Source organism: Vicugna pacos, chromosome 22 (assembly GCF_048564905.1).
Source record: "Vicugna pacos chromosome 22, VicPac4, whole genome shotgun sequence".
Classification (NCBI taxonomy): Eukaryota; Metazoa; Chordata; class Mammalia; order Artiodactyla; family Camelidae; genus Vicugna; species Vicugna pacos.
This window is the reverse complement of record NC_133008.1, coordinates 13772663-13779060: the sequence shown is the minus strand read 5'-3', so window position 1 is coordinate 13779060 and position 6398 is coordinate 13772663. Positions and strand designations below refer to the sequence as shown.

Below are 6398 nucleotides of genomic sequence, written 5' to 3'. Positions count from 1 at the left end.
TAAATCATATCTGTTCAACAAATGAGATTATTAACTACTTACTTTGATCATTTATTGAGCTAATATTTACTGAGTGCCTCCTAAGTGCTGTTATGGACTGAACTGTGTTGTCCTCCCCCCCGCCCCAATGTATATATTGAAGCCCTAACGCCAGTGTGACTATTCTTGAAAATGGGGCCATTAATGAGGTAATAAAGCTAAATGAGGTCACAAGGGTGGAGCCCTAACCTGATAAGACTGGTATCCTTATAAAAAGAGGAGGAGACACCAGAGCATGCTCTGTCTCTCTGCACACACAGAGGAAAAAGGTCACTTGAGGACGCAGCAAGAAGGAAGCCATCCACAAGCCAGGAGGAGAGGCCTCACCAGAAACAAGCCAGACAATACCTTGATCCTGGACACCAAGCCTCCAGGACCAGGAGGAAATGAATCGGACATTTATGCCACCAGCTCTGTGGCATCTTGTTATGGCAGCCCGAGTGAACTAGTCCACGTGCCATAACCCACCAGCTCACGTGTGGCAGTGTTTACGCCCAGTGCAACCTGTGTTGGGAGAATATAAAAAGACACCTGGCATAAAAGGCAACAGTATCCTTTTGATCATTAAGGGGTCTCTGTTTTCTCATAATTCAAGGATGCTTCGCAGCTCCAAGCTGGAAGGCCACCCATTCATTCCATTCTACAAATCGCCACCTAGTCAACACTGCTGCCCAGGTCTATGACCAGCACAGAAATGTTAGAAAAGGCACCTTGCTGCCCCCAAAAGAGTGAGCACATGTGAGTCAAAAACATGAAGTCTAAATCTCGGATCTGTCACTTTCTAGATACGGGACCGTGGGGACATCGCTTCACCTCTCTGAGTCTTAGTTTCCATACCTAGAGCGGGGTACTTGTATACACGTTTGCAATAAGCACAGCAAGGGCTCCCAGAGATAAGTCCAGCACTGTAATCCCCAGGACCTGCGACTATGTCGCCTTACATGACAAAAGGGACTTTGCAGCTGTGATTAAGGTTAAGGGACTTGAGAAGAAGAGACTATTCTGCATTACTGGGGGAGGTGGGCGGGGTGGGGGTAGAGTGTCAATCTAATATGAACCCTTGAAGGCAGAGAAACTTTCTTGGCTGTTGTCTGAGACAGAGTGTGGCAATGGGCGCCCACCAAGATAGCAGCACAAGGACTTGACCCACTGTTCCTGGCTCTGAATGTGGAGAACGGGGCTACAAACCAACAAATGCAGACTGTCTCTAGAAAGTAAAAAAGACAATGCAACAGATCGTCTCCTACAACCTCCAGAAAGGAGTGCATCCCTGTTGATTGCCTGATTTTAGACCAGTGAGACTAAATTTTGGACTTCTGACATACAGAACTTAAAAGATAAATTTGTGTTGTTTTAAGCCACTATGTTTATGGTCCTTTGTTACAGCAGCTACAGGAAACGCATACCACTTTATATGATTTTATAAGTTTCAAAAGAGATACGTGCCTGTCACTCAGGAGGACCACCACACAGGTGCAATTCATGGTCCTCTGAGGGAGGCAGGAGATCATTACTGAAAAGAAATCCTGTTTATATTCAAACATCTTATAAAAAGGATGCAAAGGAATCTATAAACAAGAGTCCCTTAACTATGGGTGACAAATGTGTGCTTGCATCCGTTCTCCACCCTCCTCTTCTCACTATTTGTCTCAATCAGCAGCAGCTCGCTGGCACGTGCTCCTCTCCCTGCTGCCAGCCAAGGGCCTGGCCAACAATCCCCAACACCCTCCACCTTCCCATCTGGTGACACACATCTTCTCCCCTCACCCCGCGGAAAGCAGGCTCCCTGATGGATTTTTTAATGCCTTGACATACACATGGGGCCTTCATCATACACATGACCTTGGGTTCAAATTTTGTTGCTGCCATTTTCTGGTGGTGTGACCTAGGGCAACCATGACTTCTCGTGCAGTCCTAGATTTCTCACTTGAGAATTAAGGGTAATTCCCACTGTAGATGACTGGTCAGAGCAGGAAGAGATACATTTGCAAGCTGCTTAAGATGGTGCTTATCACACACAAGTGGCCAGTAAATGGATGAATTTATCCAAAATGTATAAAAGGAAAACAAAAAATAAATAAATACAAATGAATACACACATAAAAATACATATTAAATATATACATATATTATTATATATAAAACCAGATATAAACCATATACATATAAATCTGTAAACATATACATACAAATGCATATATATAAACATACACATTTATATATACATACAAACACACACACACCAAGTAAGACCATCTTCAAATTTTCCCCAGACCAGTGGGGACAAGACAGGCCATTATGAGGCTATGTAGTTAAATGCTAAAGCTGGAGGAAGCTCCCAGTACTATGAGTTCACAGAGGAGAAGGAACTGATCCAGTTTGCATGGTCAAGAAAGGCTTCTGGGTAAAGTCACTTCTAAACCGAATCATTCAGGATTAACAGAAATTGGTTAGGTAAAAGAGAGGAAATAAATATTATATGCAGATAGATGATCAAGTACAAAGGCCTAACCTAAGGGAGAACACACACACACAATTCAAGAAATGAACACAATTTAATACCACAGAGTTAGAAAGGAGAAGTGTAGAGAAATTACTTACTGACATAATTGTTCTGTATAGGTTTACACCCATATTACTGGTAGATGTGTCAGACAAGAAGGTATGTCTGCAATGATACATAGCCTATGTCCCGCCTCCATCTGCTAAGGGAAATTCTGGTCGCCACTCAGCCCTGTCCTGAAACTTAATTTGGAAGCCTGAGATAATCAGCGGAGTTGAGAAGTGCTGGAAAAGGTAGAGAATAATTTACCAGAAGAGATGAGAACCTAAGGGGAAGGAAAAATTGGTGACAAGGGGCAGAAGTCCTCCAGCTTTTGTGCTTTCTTAAGAAGCTGTAGTAAAGATTTAAATTAGTTTCAATTTTTCCAACTGTTCGTTCTTTGAATTTGGATCCATGCCAAGAGTGGACTTTGTGGAGCCGGGTTTTATATAGCTTTCGCGTATACATATAAATCTGAACCTTCTCGGGCCAGACTATTTTATTTATTGTTCCTTCAAAATACCTATCTCTAACTCTTTACTTACGCTGTCTGCCCTGCCTGGAATGCTTTCCCTACTTATCTAAATCCCCCCCCGTTCTTCAAGGCCTAGCTTATGCTCCCCGTGCTCCATAAAAGTGGTCCCAGCACAGAGAAGTGCCCCTTTGATGAATTTAATGCATTTGTTGTCTGGATTGTAGACTTTAGTGCTTATCTTCCAGAAAATCTTCACAAAAACATCAAAGGAAAATATAGAGGAAAATGCATCCCCCCTTAAGACCACTGCCCTAAAGGAGCAATTATTTACACACAATCCCCCTTTCCAATCCTTAATTATGGGTATAGATAATCAACAATATTGTAACCATGGTAGGAATTTTGATTTCATCTCTTAACCTGCCTTAAAATGCTACTGACCTTTTCATGTTTAGCGTGCACGTCCCCTTTACCTTTCTGGCTTTCATATAGCATAGGGTCTTATAAGGTTGTAATCTTAAATCTGTAGTAGGGAGCAGTGTCTCAAATAGAGAAGATGCTCAATAAATGTTCATTATTCCTTTGAGCAGCTTAAAGCTCTCTAGAGAAGGGCTGTATCATTTTCTCCTTTGAAATCTACCCCCAACAACTTAACAAAGGTCACAAACTCAAACACCTCTAGGAGCCAAGCAGATTTTCTAAATGAATAAAAACGAGCTGGGAGTAGGATGATATGGACAGATACAATAATGTGCTGGCATGGTGCTGTTACCAGCTTGTAGGAGACAATTGTTACATTGTCAGGACTTTTGTGAGCCAGGTTAAACAAATCCTTCACTGACTAACCACTACATAAATTACATTAAAAACAGAGATAACAAATACTCAAAAGTCATCACTTCCTAATTACTTTACTAAACGGTGCTCTTATCTATGCTTTTGAGGTTGTTTGTGGCTACTGTTTCTGTATGATGGAAACGGGATATTGTGTGCTCCTGTGTTACCTCATCCCAATTCTTCGTTCAGTGATGTCGAGTTGGCAGGTTGAAACTGGCTATGGTGGGAGTTGAGACATACAGAAATTAGCAAATGCTACAAATCAGAGTTTTGTTTTTTTTTCTGTTGATTTTCTAGATTGAAGAAGATGATAGCAAAAATGTCATTAATGATGATAAAATTTAAAATTGTGATATGTTTACAGTTGTCATCTAATGAACAGCACACAAACAAATTGAGGCAACAGTCTTCTAGCATTCAAAACCTAGTATGTGATTCAGCCAAGAAGTCACTCATGTCACTGAAGAACAAGTGAGGCTTTTCAATACTAGACAAAATACAGGATACCCAGTTAAACTGAGTTTCAAATCAACAAGCATAAGTATATCTCAAGTATTCAAAACATACTTATACTAAAATTTTATTTGTTGTTTATGTAAAATTCAAATTTAACTGAGCCTTCTGCAGTTTATTCGCTAAATCTGGCAACCCTAGACATACATCTTCATTGTTTCGCTTTTATCTTATATGTTAACATAAACAAAAATGTCAACAAATATTCATGTTAGAACTACACTTGTCAGTTGCAACCATAGGTTGACTATGGATAAAATAGTCTGATAAAAAACAATGAAATAATCCTGAGAGAATCAATTGGCTACATGAAAATGATAATAAAGAGTGCTGCATATTTTATTATTATTTATAAATTTTATGCTATATAGCCTTTATATCAGTAAAGTTTACAATAAATTGGTGTGTGTATACACACACACACACATATGCACACCTTATTAATTTTTGGAGAGCTGGCCATTAAATATTCATCAGCAAACCACTGGAGACATTGAGATGATGATAAAACATTCCTTGAGAGAATGCATACACATTTGCTGCTTTAAACACTGTCCTTCCAAACAAAATTTCTTCACCCCACCCTCTTCTAACTGCCATTTCGCTGTGTCAGACCCAGAACATGTCAAGGTCAGGGCTCCTTTGAACAATAATACCAGAGAGTTCACACTTTTGAGAAATCAGTCATCTCTGTAGCATCTAAACACAACAACTGAATAAGTTATCTCCCCGCTTAAAGGCTAAGTTTAAAAACAACAAAGAAGGAAGATCACTCCTCCCGAATCCCACACCCTCTTTCTGAGCCTCATCCGACCATCTGGACTACTGCAGACCATGCCTATCTCCACCCAACCACCCGCTCCAGCTGAGGAGGCATCTCTGGGTGCCATCAGGCTCCAGCAAACAGAATTCATCACCACAAGCAGATAGCCTTCCCATTCTTGCCGGAGTCGTGTTCATCTTGGGAAGACTGACGCAGTTGGCAAGCCTGCCCAGTCATGCTTCTGCTGCTCTTTGCTCTGACCGAGGCCACTTGGACCTTGCTTTGGGCAGCTGTGGGGCCCAAGAGGGGCCTGGAGTGAAGAGTCCCTCTGAATCAACAGGTTTAAAAACACTAAGAGAAGGAAGTCATGTCAACGAGGCAACGTCTTCAGATTGTCTCATCCCCAGAGAGGCATATTGGCAAGGACGGAAAAGACAAGCTGAGCCTCCAATCCAGATGCTTGGAAAGAGCCAGGGCTCCAGACAGACTGGGTTTCCACACCCAGGGTTTAGCTCAGCTCTTACTTGCTTCTCTTGCCACACACTTGTGTTAGTAACAAGAGAGGATCAACAAACTTCAGTGCAAGGAATACTCAGTTGCTTATTTTACGGTGTGTGTGTTTAGAATAAGCAAAGGCACAATAGAAAAAAAAAAAGGAAAGAGAACAGAATCTCTTTTTTGGGTGTAACTGCAGTATTAAATACCCCCATGGATATATTCTCAACTCTAAATCTGTGCCCTAGGCCAGCATTTCCCAAAGTGTGTTCAGACAGATGTTTATGTATATTTTATGGAATAATGGAGGGCCCAAGTCCATGGTCTAGTAAGTTTGGATACTGCACGTTTACAGTTTCAATTAGATTTTTTTGCACCAGGACTTCTCAGAGCCTTAAATATGCAGTGTACTTCGGGAATCTAGTCACCAGATTAAAGTTCATCATGTTTTTCCAAATTTATTTGAGTCAGGAATCCTCTTTTCATGGACTATCTTACAGCACCAGAGTTCCATGCAGGAGACTTTACAGAACACTCCAACTATTTTCAATAGCGTCTCACTAATCAACAATAGACTGACATTCGCATTTCCATGACTTTACTTACCTACTCTCTTCTCTCCTCCTCAACTGTTAAAGGATTTCTCTTTCTCTAAGGCCCTTTGGGTGCTATTAGAGCCCCTATCATAATTCCCTTCTGTCCTTTTTTGGTTCAAACAAGACTGTCTTGGTACC

The 6398-nt window shown here is 41.1% G+C and overlaps 1 long non-coding RNA gene across 1 annotated transcript; it reads left to right on the top strand.

The window, feature by feature from the left end:
• The first annotated feature begins 235 nt into the window (after positions 1-235).
• LOC140688344 (uncharacterized) lies at positions 236-1403 on the top strand. The gene is made up of 2 exons (XR_012062983.1): positions 236-588; positions 1110-1403. It is a non-coding gene; the product is annotated as an uncharacterized lncRNA (long non-coding RNA).
• Positions 1404-6398: the final 4995 nt, after the last annotated feature.